Source organism: Trichosurus vulpecula, chromosome 2, assembly GCF_011100635.1.
Source record: "Trichosurus vulpecula isolate mTriVul1 chromosome 2, mTriVul1.pri, whole genome shotgun sequence".
Classification (NCBI taxonomy): Eukaryota; Metazoa; Chordata; class Mammalia; order Diprotodontia; family Phalangeridae; genus Trichosurus; species Trichosurus vulpecula.
Genome location: NC_050574.1, coordinates 187254902 through 187270774, shown reverse-complemented (window position 1 = coordinate 187270774; position 15873 = coordinate 187254902). Strand labels below are relative to the sequence as shown.

The window sequence follows — 15873 nt, the reverse complement described above, 5'->3', positions numbered from 1 at the left end:
ATGGATTGATTTTTGTGCATGAGTTTGTGTGTGATCCTTGTGCAGGAGCCAGGCTAATCTTTTCTGAATTGTTTTAATTTTTAGTATATGTGCTGCCAAAGTGAGCTATTATTAAACACACTTTAGAAGCCTCTAAATTGCAAGAGAGGTTAACTATATAACTCAGGTCCATTCAACCTAGATCGTTAAGTTATATGTAAACAGACCAAGATGATGAAAAGAAGTGGGCATTTAAGGCAAGTTAACTAACTCTCCAACTTTTGTTTATTTTCCCTTTGAAACTGGTGGTGCCTCAGAGGGTCAGAGTAAAGGCACAGGTTAAGGGGGTGTCACATTCTAAGGCAGGATAAAGGATTGGAAAAGAATGAATAAGACCATGTTACAAAGGTGTGGCTTTGAAGGGAATGGGGGAGGGGCTTCCTCTTTTTTTTTGGTTTCTACTTATAATGCTAACCTTGCCTGACAGCACCACTTAATGGTTACAACCAATAAATGGTGATCCAGAAGATAATCCTGTTAACAAAAACAATACCACAAATTCATGAAACATGCATTGCAACTGGATTTATTACAAGAGAAAGGCCCATTCTCATGGGAACTCTTTATACCAAGGAGCCCAGTTGTTCAGGGAAAGCCTTGGTATTTAAGTTACAGGGAAAAGAGGAAGTCATAGAGGAGGGAAAAAAGACTAATCCGCTCCCAAAGGGGAGGAGAAAAGTGATGGCAAAAGCCATATTCTTTTCCCTTCAGAACTGCTAAACCATGAAGATAGGATGGTCTGCTTATCTACAAGGGTCCCAGCTGCACAAACCAGTTTCTCAGTCAGGTGCAGACTGACTGGCACTTGTCTTGACTCCCGAGGTCATCCAGGGAGTCCAGCTTGGAATGCAAACAGCAAATTATGCCAGCTGGGGCGGAGGGGGTGGCTTCATCCTCAACGTGTTCAGTGTCTCCTGCATACTCTAAGTCCAGCATGTCTGGAAAATATGACAACTCAAGAAGACAAGTTCAGGGGGTTCCTTAACAATCCATAACCATTGATCCATGTGCCTACTTTCTCATCTTTATAATTCAATTCAATGAACATTAAGTGACTATTATATTCAAGGGACTGTTAGAGGTATAGGAAACAGAAAGACAAAAAAAGGAAATTGTCCCTGCCTACAAGAAGCTTACATTTGAGAGAGGGCAAATAGAAACTGGGTGGCTAATACATGTATAAGGATCCCAGTGCCACATATTGATTTGCTTTTAAAATATGTGATCTATGTTTTGTTACATTTTTATTTACTAATATTTTCCAACTACATTTTAATCTGATGTGGGCTGTACTAAGTAGTGTTGGATGTGTTTGACATCTCTGTTATAGTGGATAGAACGTTGGACTTGGAGTCAAGATGACCTGGATTCAGATTCTATCTCTTATACTTATTAGCTTCATGATCATAGGCAAATCACTTAACCTCTCTCAGTCTTGTTTCCTCCTACTGAAGGTATCCATCTACCCAGAATTCCTGGGTGGGAAAGCTCCCTGTACCAATACAAGTTGACACCTCCTCTGTAACTTATAATCTAATTGAGTTGCTAGGGTACCTTGAGGTTAAGTGACTTTCCAAGAATCACACAGACAATATGTGACTGAAGAGAGATTTGAGTCCATGCTTTTTTAGCTTTGAGGTCAGTTCTCTAGCCATTAAACCACATTGTCTCTCTCATTGGTGAAATGCAAGGAGAAATGACTCAGAGCACTGTTGTGAGGATCAGATTAGATAATATATGTCAAGTGCTTTGTAAAGCCTAAAGCACTGTATAAATGTCAACTATCATTGCATTTAGAAACTACTCAGTACTTTGAATAATCCCAAGCTACTCCTTGACACAAAATCTCTTCTTTTTAACATAAATGTTCCCTTCAGTGACACTGACTGATTGTGAATCTTAGAATACCCTGAATGTCTGGAGAATCAGAAGTGCAGAATCTCGGAGACAGAAGGCTCTTCAGCAGCTGTTTAGTCCAACCTGTACCTGAGAAAGCATCCCAACTATCACACCTGCCAGCTGGTCATCCAGACTCCTCTTAAAGTCCTCCAATGAAAGGCAGTTCATCCCACTTCTGAATAACTCTAATTATTCAGAAGTTTTTTCTGACATCAAACCTAAAAGTTTCTTTTTGTAAACTCTGCCCATCGCTCTGGAATCTACCTTCTGTGATCAAACAGAACAAGTCTATCCCTCCTTCACACGACCACTTTTCAAGTCTTTTAGCACCCAACACAATAAAAATTGTGCATCGCCCAAAGGACAATGGAGAGACACATAATAAGCACAAGTAGGCTGCAGAGATATCAGACTTGAGGCCAGCATGCAACTGAAACAGATGAAAAAGTCATTGGGAAATGGTTTTTTTTTTTTGAGATTTTTTATTTTTAGTTTACAACACTCGGTTCTACATAATTTGGAGGTCCAGATTTTCTTCCTCCCCCCACCAACTCCCCAAGACGGCATGGAATCCCATATATCTTCTACATATAACTTTGCATTGAACTTATTTACACAATAGTCAAGTTGTAAAGGAGAATGGAATGAATCATGAGAAAGGAGAAACAGAACCAAAAAAAAACCCCAAAAACAAAAACAAAAGAGAAAAAAAAACAAAGGGGAAAAAATGGTGAGCATAAAATGTACCTGAATCTGCATTCAGATTCCATAGTTCCTTCTCTGGATGTAGATAGCGTTCTCCATCATGAGTCCTTTGGAGTTGTCTTCGCACCTTGTATTGCTGAGAAGAGCAAAGTCTATCAGGGTTAGTCATCACAGAAGCCATATATCTGTGGTTATGTATAGTATTCTCCTGGTTCTGCTCTGCTCGCTCAGCATTGTATTGTGTAGGATTTTCCAGTTTACTATGGAGTCCATATCATCCCCATTTCTTACCGCACAATAGTATTCCGTTACCTTCATATACCACAACTTGTTCAGCCATTCCCCAATTGATGGGCATCTCCTTGATTTCCAATCCTTTGCTACTACAGAAAGAGCTGCTATAAATATTTTTGTACATATGGGTCCTTTTCCCACTTGTGTGATCTCTTTGGGATACAACCCTAGAAGTGGTATTGCTGGGTCAAAGGGTATGAACATTTTTATAGCGCTTTGGGCATAGTTCCAAATTGCTCCCCAGAATGGCTGGATCAGTTCACAACTCCATCAGCAATGTAACAGTGTTCCAATTTTCCCACATGCCCTCCAGCATTTATCATTTTCCTGTTTTGTCATGTTAGCCAATCTGACAGGAGAGATGGGGTACCTAAGAGTTGTTTTGATTTGCATTTCTCTAATCAGTAGTGATTTCGAGCATTTTTTCATATGCCTATAGTTATATTTAATTTCTTCCTCTGAAAACTGCCTGTTCATATCCTTTGACCATTTCTCAATTGGGGAATGAATTGCATTCCTATAAATTTGGCTCAGTTCCCTGTATATTTTAGAGACGAGGCCTTTATCAGAGACACTGGTTGTAAAGATTTTCTCCCAATTTTCTGCTTCCCTCCTAATCTTTGTTGTATTGGCTTTTTTATATAAAAACATTTCAATTTAACATAATCAAAATTATCCATTTTGCATTTTGTAATGCCCTCTATCTCTTGTTGGGTCATGAATTCTTTTCTTCTCCATAAATCTGATAGGTAAACTATTTCTTGCTCTCCCAAACTGCTTATAGTATCAGCCATTATTCCTAAATCATGAACCCATTTTGACTTTATTTTGGTATATGGTGTAAGATATTGGTCTATGCCCAGTTTCTGCCCTACCATTTTCTGATTTTCCCAGCAGTTTTTGTGAAATAGTGAATTCTTAGCCCAGAAGCTAGATTCTTTGGGTTTATCAAAGAGTAGGTTGCTATAGTCGTTGACTTCTGCATCTTGTGTACCTATCCTATTCCACTGATCCACGACTCTGTTTCTTAGCCAGTACCAGGTAGTTGTGATGACTGCTGCTTTATAGTACGGTTTAATATCTGGTATGGCTAGGCCACCTTCCCTAGCATTTCTTTTCATTAATACCCTAGATATTCTAGACCTCTTGTTCTTCCAGATGAATTTTGTTATTATTTTATCCAGCTTTGTAAAATAAATTTTTGGTAGTTTGACTGGTATGGCACTGAATAGATAGAATAATTTAGGTAAAATTGTCATTTTTATTATATTAGCTTGGCCTAACCATAAACAACTGATATTTTTCCATTTATTTAGATCTGACTTTATTCGTGTGAAAAGTGTTTCATAATTATGTTCATATAGGCCCTGGGTTTGTCTTGGCAGATAGACTCCCAAATATTTTATAGTGTCTACAGTAACTTTAAATGGAATTTCTCTTTCTATCTCTTGCTGTTGGGCTTTGTTAGTAATGTATAGGAATGTTGAGGATTTCTGTGGGTTTGTTTTATATCCTGCAACTTTGCTAAAGTTGTTTATTATTTCAAGTAGTTTTTCACTTGATTCTCTAGGATTCTCTAAGTAAATCATCATATCATCTGCAAAAAGTGATAATTTAGTTTCTTCTTTGCCTATTCTAATTCCTTCAACTTCTTTTTCTTCTCTTATTGCTACAGCTAACATTTCTAGTACCAAATTGAAGAGTAGGGGTGATAATGGACATCCTTGTTTCACCCCTGATCTTATTGGGAATGCATCTAGCTTATCCCCATTATACATAATGCTTGTTGATGGTTTTAGGTAGATGCTATTTATAATTTTAAGGAAGGCTCCATTTATTCCTATACTTTCTAGTGTTTTTAATAGGAATGGGTGTTGTATTTTGTCAAAGGCCTTTTCTGCATCTATTGAGATGATCATATGATTTCTGCTAGTTTTGTTGTTGATATGATCAATTGTGCTGATAGTTTTCCTAATGTTGAACCACCCTTGCATTCCTGGAATAAATCCTACCTGGCCATAGTGTATTATTCTTGTGATAAGTTGCTGCAATCTTTTTTGCTAATATTTTATTTAAAGTTTTTGCATCAATATTCATTAGGGAAATTGTTCTATACTTTTCTTTCTCTGTTTTGACTCTTCCTGGTTTGGGTATTAGTACCATATTTGTGTCATAAAAAGAATTTGGTAGTACTCCTTCTTCACCTATTTTCCCAAATAGTCTATAAAGTATAGGAATTAATTGTTCTTTAAATGTTTGATAAAATTCACATGTAAAACCATCTGGTCCTGGAGATTTTTTTCCTAGGGAGTTCATTGATGGCTTGCTCAATTTCTTTTTCTGAAATGGGGTTATTTAAAAATTTTACTTCCTCTTCTGTTAACCTGGGCAAATTATATTTTTATAGATATTCATCCATATCCCTAAGGTTGTCAAATTTGTGGGCATACAATTGGGCAAAATAATTCCTCATTATTGTTTTGTAAGGCTGCATAGGTATCAGACTTGAGGCCATCATGCGACTGAAACAGATGAAAAGGTCATTGGGAAATGTTTAACAAAATAAATAAAAATACAATACAATTACAATACAATTAACACAGAAAATGTTAGTTTGTGCTTAATGTTCTTAATGTTAATTTGTGCTTTTCTTAAGTCATTATGTGGCCTGTTTCTGTCTGAGTTGGACACCACTGGGCTAGAACTGAGTTGCAAATATGGTCTATGCTCATGTTTTAAGGTATGTCACCGTAGGAATGTATGATCAGAAAAGGAGGTAATTAAGGCATGTAGTGAGATCAAGTTCAACCTAAGTCATGCTTAAACTGGCAACCATGAAATGTAGAAAGAGTCTTGCCTGTTGGATGGAGCTCTGTATAGCATCCAAGGGAGAATATGGGTAAGAATCCCTCAGCAGGAGTGATGAGTACATGTTGATTATGTTTTGCACAGACGGATCAGTCTGACTGATGAGATTGCATAGCCACTGATGTATTCAAATACTCTCTGAACCTGTCACAATGTCTTGTACATTGTAGAGGCTTAAATGGTAGGAAACGTCCAATGCACAGGTCAGGAAGCCAGCATGATAGAGTAGGAAGACCTCTGACCCTGAGTTTGAGTGTTGTCTCTGATGCTTACTACCTAGATGACTAGAACTATAACTGGAAATATTTTAACATGGGCCAAAGCAAATGAGAAAGGGTAGAAGTGGAGTGGGTAGATCGTTAAGGACAATGGAACAGTCTAACTGAAGGAGCAATCGTACCAGGACAGGGCTGGTCTGTTCTTTGCTCCATGGGCTTGGATGGAAAGAAGGTAAGCCCTGGTGACAGGAACATTAAGGGTGACAGCCCTCTTTGGGAGTCCTCCTCCTCTCTCTCCAAGCCTTCAGGGATGAGGGCTGGACAGGTCTCTCTCCCTACACAGCTGCCTATGATGGTTTGGGTTGGGGCGGGGCGGGGGGGGGAAGGATAGTCACCATGCAGAGTAACCACATCTCCTCAAAGGTTGGCACTCTGGGGCAAAGACCTGTTCACCTTGTTCTAATTATAGCTCTGTGTGACTGGGCAAGTTGCTTTATCTCATTTTTGTTTCATTGTTTGTATTTATTACTGAGTGCTTAGTATGGTGACTGGCACATGTTGTTGTTCAGTCATTTCAATCATGTCTGACTCTTTGTGACCCCATTTGGAGTTTTCTTGGCAAAGATACTGGAGTCGTTTGCCATTTCTTCCTCCAGCTCATTTTACAGATGAAGAACTGGGGCAAACAGGGTTAAGTGACTTGCGCAGGGTCACACATCTAGTAAGTGTCAGAAGCCAGATTTAAACTCAGATCTTTCCAACTCCAGGCCCAATTATTCTATCCAGTGGACCATCTAGCTGCCTGAATTTGATGCAGAGGACCCCTTTCCCTGGAACAAAATCATCCAGTTTTCTGGGCTATGGGCCACTTTAGAAAACAGGTCAAGGGGTTCTTTCGGGCACAGTTCTTCCCAGGTGATAGGCCTAATTATAATGCTTTATACACTTATCATTTCCTCATCTCAACTCTTATCTTGCATTTGCTGCCTGAAAATATACTTTTTTGGCTTAAGGTCACCTAATTAGTCAATGTTAGAACTGGAAAAAAAATCAGGACTGCTCTCTGCATGCTGATAATTATATTTAATTTTGCATTTCTGTAGCATCTTTGTTCTGAGAAGCTCAAGATGTTCTATATTCCTTGAAACAGACTTTGAATTTACAAATATACGAGGATCATCAGTGACCTTCTAATGTAGACAAAAATCTCCAGGGCTACAGGACTATGAATAGCTTCTCTTAAAAATGTTGCCATTTGTGCCTTGTTTTTCCATTAGGTTGTCTTTGTGTCCACTGAGTTATACAAAATTATGGTGTAATGAAATTACACAATGGCCTATTCAAGTGCTTATAAAAATAATAGAAATGAGTATGCTCAGTTATAGATGCACAAATCAGTGGGTGTTTAGAATAGCATCAAGGGTAGGATTGGTTAATGCTCAAATAGCAGCATAGAACTTGGAGAAGCTGTTAACTCTTTACTACTAGAAACTCAACTTTAAATTTTGGTCCCCAAATCAAACTTTGCAAAAAGACCCCTTTTAGGTCACTTCTAACATATGCCTATCCCCAAACATACTTATCAGTAGCTAGGTGGCACAGAGAATAGCGCGCTGGGCTTGGAATCAGAAAGACTCATCCTCATGAGTTCAAATCCAGCCTCAGACATTTACTAGCTGTGTGACCCTGAGGAAGTCACTTAATCTTGTTTGCCTCAGTTTCCTCATCTCTAAAATGAGCTGGAGAAGGAAACCGCAAATCACTCCAGCATCTTTGCCAAGGAAACTCGAAATGGGGACACAAAGAGTTTGAAACCACTCAACAACAATTTTTACCTGTATTACACCAGAGGAGGCTGCCTTTCATGGGCCCACAAGCATTAGAAGGTAATGTAACAATAATTATGTCTGTGTTGGCTTGCTTACTAGCTTTACATGAGGCAATGTTACTTGGTAGATAGAGCATTGAATCTGAAACCGAAGGAGCTAGTTTCAAATCTTGTCTCAGGCACTTACTAGCTATGTAATCATGGGCAAGTCATTTAATCTTTTCAATCTTAGATTTCCAGATATGCAAAATGGGGGAAATAATGGTTGAAATCCCAACCTACTTCACGGGGTTGTCATGAGAAAACTCTAAAGTGCCATGTGGTGCTTAGGTTCAGATCTGAAAGGAAGCATTGAGGTCATGGATTCAAACTCCTTCATTTTGCATTAAAAGGAATTGAATTCCAAAGAGGTCAGGTAACTTGCCTAGGTCCTAGAGGTGAAGAGTGGCAGAGCTGGGATATGAGCCCAGCTTCTCTGGCCCCAAATCCCAACACCTCATCATACTGTGGTCCTGCTAACTGTTGTCCAGTCACCCAGTTGACATCCTGTTGGAGGAACTGAGTGAAGCAATAAACTCATTCTAACCTTTTCTTCCTGAGGAGGAGTCAAGAAATACTAAGGTCTAAGGTCACTCGTGTAATAAGTAACAGAGCTGGATTCAAACCCAAGTCTTCTAATTCCAAATTCAATATCTCTTTTTACAATACCACAATTCCGTTTGAGACTCCACTAATCAACATATGTCTCTTTCCTTAATTTAACCCTCTGAAAGGACCATTAATGAGACCATTAATTCATCTTTCTTTACACTATTTTCACCCATCTTGACATTAGCTAGAGATGCTGTTCAACTACACATATGGTATAACCTAGCAACAGGTCCCCCTTGTGTGTCTTACTGAATGTGTTGCACATGGATGATACCATAAAAAGATGAACTATACTGTAAAAAAAATTCATGTTTCAAGTGATTTCAAGTGACTTATTTTCCTTTTCCTAAAGAAAGAACCGCAACATGAATTTACATTATTTATCTTCTGGCAGGAGCCAAGCTTCACCTATTGATCTTTCTAAGTGAAACCGTACCTCTCCTTCTGAAGTTCATAATATATAGTTGGCACATAGTTGGTCCTTAACAGATGTTTGCTGAATGAAAAATGAATGATTTTTCCCCAGTAGGTCACTAGAGTCTAATGTTAAGTCTAGAATACACAAAAAATATATAACTAGTCATCTGCTCTGTAACATCAAGAGAAAGCATTTCAACAAGGTTTTAATATCATTGCCTTGGGTAACTCAAGGAATAGGTTGAGACAAAGATAAAAGGGGTTTGAGAAGATGTGTGGCCAGACAGGATGCAGAGCTGAAACTGAGAAGTATCATATAGCTACATTTATACTGCAATGTCTCCTGGCATGCTGAATGTAGAGTCAAGGGTTTTACAGCTTATTCTATTTTTACATAGGGAGTTGGACCCAGAATTAAATTGAAGGAGGGAGAAGAGAGCAGACAGGATTGCATTTGGGAAATTGCATAACGCTTTTTACCATCCCAAACTGCCTCCAGGTGCAAAAATTCAATATTCCCCCAGAGATCCTGTTTTGTTGTCAGTCGTGGAATGTCATGATCTCCAAATAGTATCAACGAGTAGGTCCCCTCCACTAAAGTGATCGCAACACATAGATTTGTTGTCAAACCTTCACGGCTATGATGCAAGGATATAACTACTATAGGGGAGGGCCAGCCATCTCTGCCACCTGCCAACCACCTGCCATGCACAGGAGAGGCAAGGCAGCCTAGTTAAAGCACCAGAACCCTTGAGGGACAGTCAGAAGGCAGTGTGTGCAGGCAAGTCAAGCCAGCACCACCACAACCTAGACCTTATATCCAAATGGAAATGCCCAGGAATCTGAGCCCAAGAGCCTTAGGGATGCAGTGCTTCCAGCCCAACGCCCTCAGGCACCATCCTGGCAAGGAACCCTTATGGACATGCAGTCTGGCAAATACTTCTGTAGGTGCTACCGCTACAGACCTAGGGTCTTTGCCAGAGCTCTTGGGACTGTCAAATGGTTCAATGTCAGAAACTGATATAATTTTATCATTGGAAATGACATTTGAAAAGAAGCATTACTGTCTGCTTTACTGCTGCACCCCCAATTCTATTGGACATTTCCATCTAACTTACAAGTGAAACCTTTTATATGTATTGTCTCTCCCATTAGAATGTGAGTTCCTTGAAAACAAGGACTGTTGCACTTTCCAATTTATGTTCTCATGCTTTGTATTATAATGCAATAAAGCTTCATTCATTCATCTGCTAATGTTCTCCCTCCCAAACTACCTCATATTTAACTACTTTATGTGCATGCATATATATATATATATGTATATGTATTTATTAACTTAATGATATATGTATGTGTAAGGTCCAGAATTCCCCCTTGCTGGGGAACCCTCTACCTCCCCCATAACCGTGAGGTATTCTTTTGATACCAAAGGAAGAGGCCAAGGATCTCTAGACTAATTATAGGTAATAGTTTAATCAATCATTATGAATACTTACAAACAGGGGCAATCTTTGGTCTGGGGCAGCAGCCAGACAGTTCTGTGGATCCCCCACTTAAGAACCCCCAAATCCCTATGGTAATTATAGAAAACAGACAAAGGCAGGAGGAGCTACAGAGTGCGTCACTGCTGAAGGGTGGATATTTGGGGTTTCCTGATTAGTAATGAGCTTGGGAGTTAAGCCGATGTTATGCCCAAACATAATTTTGTGTGTGGATCATGTTCAGGTAACATATGGGTCACAATATTCTTATTATGACTTTCATAGGTTATAGTATCTTAAGTTTTGACTCAGTAACAAATGTAATTTTGTAGTTAAATTATAATTGCAAACAGGTCACCATGTCCAGGCTTCCACCTCTCACAGAGTTTAAGTTTTTATGGCTTTTCACTATTACTGTATTTTAGGGCTTTTTGCCAGTACAAACCCTACAGTATGTATGTAGAGATAGAGATAGAGGTAGAGATAGAGATAAAGAGATAGAGATAGAGACAGAGATAGAGACAGAGAGATATAGATAAAGATATATGTGTGTGCTCTGAACTTTCTTCCTTCCCTATTGGAATACAAGCTCATTGTGGGTAGGAATTGTTTAATTATTTTGTACCTGGGTCACCAGCACCTAGTAGAGTGCTTGGCACATAAGTAGGCATCTAATTAATATTGATTGATCGATTGATGGGTGCAAGTAGGCTTAGAATCACAGAATTCATGGTTGGAAGGGACCGTTAATCATCCAGTCCCACTCATCCTGAAACAGCCAACCCCGAAACACTCTAACCCAAAAGTGGTCATGTAGTCTTTATTTGAAGGCACTTTCCCTTTTCCCCTTTTCCTTCCCCTTCCCCAAATACTCTGCTTTCCTAGATAGCCCATCCAACATTCCACTTCTGAATTGCTCTAATTGTCAGAATGTTTTTCCTGACATTGAGCATAAAATCAAGCCTAAATTTGCCTCTTTGCAACTTCTATCCTCTGCTCCTAGTTTTGCTCTCTGGGATCAAGCAGAACGAAGTTTAATTTTTCTTCCATGTAACAGCCTTTCAAATATTTGAAGACAGCTAGAATATCTTCCATAGGTCTTCTCTTCTGCAGGATAAATATTCCCAGTTACTACAACTAACCCTCGTGTGCCATGAACTTGAGGCAGTGGTTCAGGAAAGAAGCACAAGGAATACACAAAAACTCAAATCTGTTGGTGACCTCACTGATCTAGCAACACAGATAGCACCACCATGCTGAAGTCGGCTCAAACTAGCCCAAAAGAGCTGATTATTAAATTTTCAATGTGAGCGTTTATAACTCAGAAATTGACAAATACTATAAATCAAGGCTTGATTTATTATTTTGGTGGCCGTATGAACTTAAGTGATGGGGAAAATATTAATAATTCAGATTAAACTTAAAAGTGTGTCATGTGTACATCTTTCCCCACCCAAGAGCTAGTTGTTACGCACTTACCAGCACACCACTGTCCATGCTATGCAGCTCTTGTTACTCAGTTGGTCAACAAGCATTTCTTAAGTACTTAGTGTATTCCAGGCACTATACTAAGAAAGACAAGAACAGTTGTCCTCAAGGACCTTACATTCTAATGAGAAGGGAAAAAAAAACCACCATGGAAATTACTGGGTAGATACAAGATAGAGAGAGAGTATGTGGAAGACAATATGAGAGAAGATTTTAGCAGCTAAGAGGGATCAGGTCCATGTCTGCCCATAAATTGACACAGGCACTCCACCCAACATATGGAAGGCTGTTCTTGCTTTCTCTTGGCATCTTGAAGTCAGTAGCACCGGCTCCATGTGTCATACCTTACCCTTGCAACATGATCTGCTGATTTTCTGTTCCTATAATACAACTTCTTCCTGACATTTGTTGTTTCTTTTCTTCTTGAAGTGTAATTACTGTTTATATGTTACAGCTTGCTTATACCTACTTTTTCATGACCATCTGTTTGATAATAATTTTTAATTATTTGGAGAATATTATATTCTATGTCTTGCAGTCATATAGAATGCCCCAGGAGCAGCTTAGTGGCACAGTTGATAGTGGACTGGTCTTGGAGTTAAGAAGATCTGATTTCTAATCTGGCCTCAGAAACTTACTAGCTGTGTGACCCTAAGCGAGTCACTTAATCTCTGTCTGCCTTGGTTTCCATAACTGTAAAGTAGGGATAATAATAGTACCTATCTCCTAGGATTGTTGAGAGGATCAAACGAGATAATATTTGTAAAGTCCTTAGTACAGTGTCTTGCACATAGTAGGTGCTCTACAAATGTTAACTACCATCATCATCATCATCATCATCTTCTCTGTGGCCCTGATATTTCTGGTGCTATTCATGTTTGTCATCCTCACTTTACATCAGGAAACCCAGTATGAACTGAGGTTTTGGCATAACTCACCACATGGATCAGATCATTAAATATGGGCCTTGGCCCTTTCAAAAGCCTAGGATTTCTGGTCTTCCTTCCTCTCCATATTAAGATGCTTGTCATCCTTTTTGCTGACTATTTTTGTTTTTCTTTTATCCAGAGTTTTTAAATATGTTCCTCTTCTTGTGTTGCTTCAGCTAGGCTAGTGTTTCCCTAAAAAAGGCAAGTAAACCATTCTCAAGATTTAATTGGTCTGGGATGCTCATGGAGCCAAGCCATGTTCTTGATCTCTTAAATATAAAACCTTAGCCCAGGAGGAGCTAAGCCTCACTTACTGACCAGGCACATCACTGTGACAAATGTGGAAGTACCTTAAATATGTATCCATCTGAATCAATACCCTATTCTTGTTTGATATTCTTTCCATGCAAGGGTTAAGTGAACTTTTTGTTAAATATTAGAGGATCACCAAGCATCTCCTTCGTTTCAATTCTGAATCCAAACCGCCAGACTGGCCTGAAACAAGCCTGGTCCAGAACATCACCCCTTTCTTCTAACTTTCTTTTTTCAGTGGTAAAATACTACGACCTTTTGTATACGGACATTTTATTTGTTGAAAGGGCATGGGGATATATTGTACATTAGTGCAAGAAAAGCAGCTTGAGACAGTATTAAGAGAGTAAAAGTGATCCTAAGATAAATGTACTTAGAGGACCTATTTGAAAGAAGAGCACTGATTTAGGTAAATGTGGCTGTGATACTATGATCCATCAGCTCATTTCAGAATGTTGAAGGATAAACATACCAAGAAAATCTATCAAATAATGGTCTGGGGATTATAGAACTCATATATAGTGGCTGTTTACCTTATGGAAAGATGTTTTTTGTGTTTCTCATCATAAGGCTTAAAGATTAGTCACTAAACCTAAGCTGATCCTGCTTTGAGCTATGAAAGTCATACAGAGGCTGAGTACAAAAGCCTGAAGACAGAGAGTGAAAAGACACTGCAGCTGCTAGAAAAGAGAAGCTGATAGAGGATAAGAAGAATTATATTTTTGTTACTGCTGTTTTGCCATAAAGGTTGTTATGATCATTTTTGCTTTCTCTTTTAGTAAATATTTCATGTTTAAGAGTCAATGGTGTCATCTTGATGGCTTTGTATAAAAAGAAAGCACACCAGTGGAGGCCCCGGAGCTAGAGGGGTGAGTAGTAAGAGTTTATCTCTATTTCTCACCAGGCTATACTCTCAACTTCTCCATCATGCCCCAGAATCCTCTTTATCCTGAAAGATCACTTTGAAGATCATGTCAGTCCTGGGACTCATGGTACCCTCTGCCCCTGAGGATCCTCCCTCTCATTGGATGTCTCCACCCAGAACTTCCAACAAAGGAAGCTAGTGATCTCCTCATTTCTCACCAAGCTGCTTGCATGCTGGGCTTGTCTAACATGCCCCCTCAGGTACCTTCTCCCTTTTCAGCTTCCTTTTATGTGTTGTCTTGCCCCAGTAGAATGTAAGCAGTTTGACAGCACCACTTTCTACTTGTTTTGCATTTCCAGTTTGTGGCACAATGCCTGGTAAATGCTTAATAAATGCTTTCTACAAAACCAAAACAACAACAAAATCTAGAGTTACTCTTAGGACTTCAAGAGTTGAATTACAACAGAGTGGTGGCTGTGGCCGGCACCACTGTGAGAACGTAACCCAGACTTTCCAGTGTCAGTGCAGGTTGAGATGAGTGAGCCAGCCCAGAGAAGTGGGATGCAAGTGCCACGTCAGAGGAAACACACATGTGCCACGCTGCCAGAATCACTGGTCCATGGCCACGGTTGGGTTACAATATCAAGGAAACTAACATCCTTCTAAGTCACCCGAGTTGGCCTCCATAAAGACATCCTCAATGTTTCATTTCCCTTACTTCTTATCTAGAATCAGATGCCAAGTATTGTTGGCTCTCCCTCCACAGATCTTGTACCTATCTCCTCCTCTTCACTAACACCACTACCCTAATTCAAGCCTTCGTATCCCTCTCACCCGCACTGTTCAATAACATTCTCATTCTTCAATTCTCTCCCTTCTCCAATTCATTCTTAATGCCATTTACAAAGTAATATTCCTAAAGCCCGCGTCTGATCATTTTATTCTCCTGCCCCAATAGTTCAAGTGGCTACCTATTGACTACAGGATAAAATACGAATTCCTCTCTTCAGTAGTTAAAGCTCAGCATAATTTGGCTATGGCCTTATGCCCCTTCACACTCAATATTCCAGCCTGACTGGCCTATTTGCTCTTCTTCATCCATGACATTATCTCTCTCGTTTCCATGTCCCTGGGCCTAAAGAGCAATCCCTATCCACTTCTGCTCTTTAGAATCCTTGCCGTTTGGTCTTTCAGTCATGTCCAACCCAAGTGACCCCAAGGACTTTGTCTATGGGGTTTTCTTGGCAAAGATACTGGAGTGGTTTGCCATTTCCTTCTCCAGTGTGTCCCCATTTTACAGATGAGGAAGAGAGGCAAATAGGGGTTAAGTGACTTGCCCAGGGTCACACAGCTAGAAAGTGTCCAAAGCCAGATTTGAACTCAGATCTTCCTGATTCCAGGTCTGGTGTTCTATTCACTGTACCACCTAGCTGCTCTTTAGTATTCTTAGCAACTTTGAACACTCAGCTTCCACGCCACTTTCTATATAATGCCTTTCCTGGTTTCCCCAGCAGCTGGTGTCCCCCAATTACTTTTGTAACACACCCTCTGGAATTATCTCCCCAACTTGACACTTACAGTTTTGCAGGTTGGGTCCCCAGGGGATGCCTATTTTCACAGATTCAAGAGTACTCTATGGATCTGTACTCTATGGATCTGCACTTCTAAACTACAGGACAGTCGCTAAAGTCCACAGTTGAAGAGATAAGAAGAGAGCCCATGGGGACAGCTAAGTGGTGCAGTGAGTAGAGCACCAGCCCTGGAATCAGGAGAACCTGAGTTCAAATTCGGTCTCAGACACTTGACACAACTTACTAGCTGTGTGACCTTGGGCAAGTCACTTAGCCCCAATTGCCCTGCCTTCTCCCCTCAAAAAAAA

The 15873-nt window shown here is 39.7% G+C and overlaps 1 non-coding gene across 1 annotated transcript; it reads right to left on the bottom strand.

Moving 5' to 3' along the window:
- LOC118840525 lies at window positions 1-106 on the bottom strand. Its single transcript, XR_005009711.1, has one exon. It is a non-coding gene; the product is annotated as a U6 spliceosomal RNA (small nuclear RNA).
- Window positions 107-15873: the final 15767 nt, after the last annotated feature.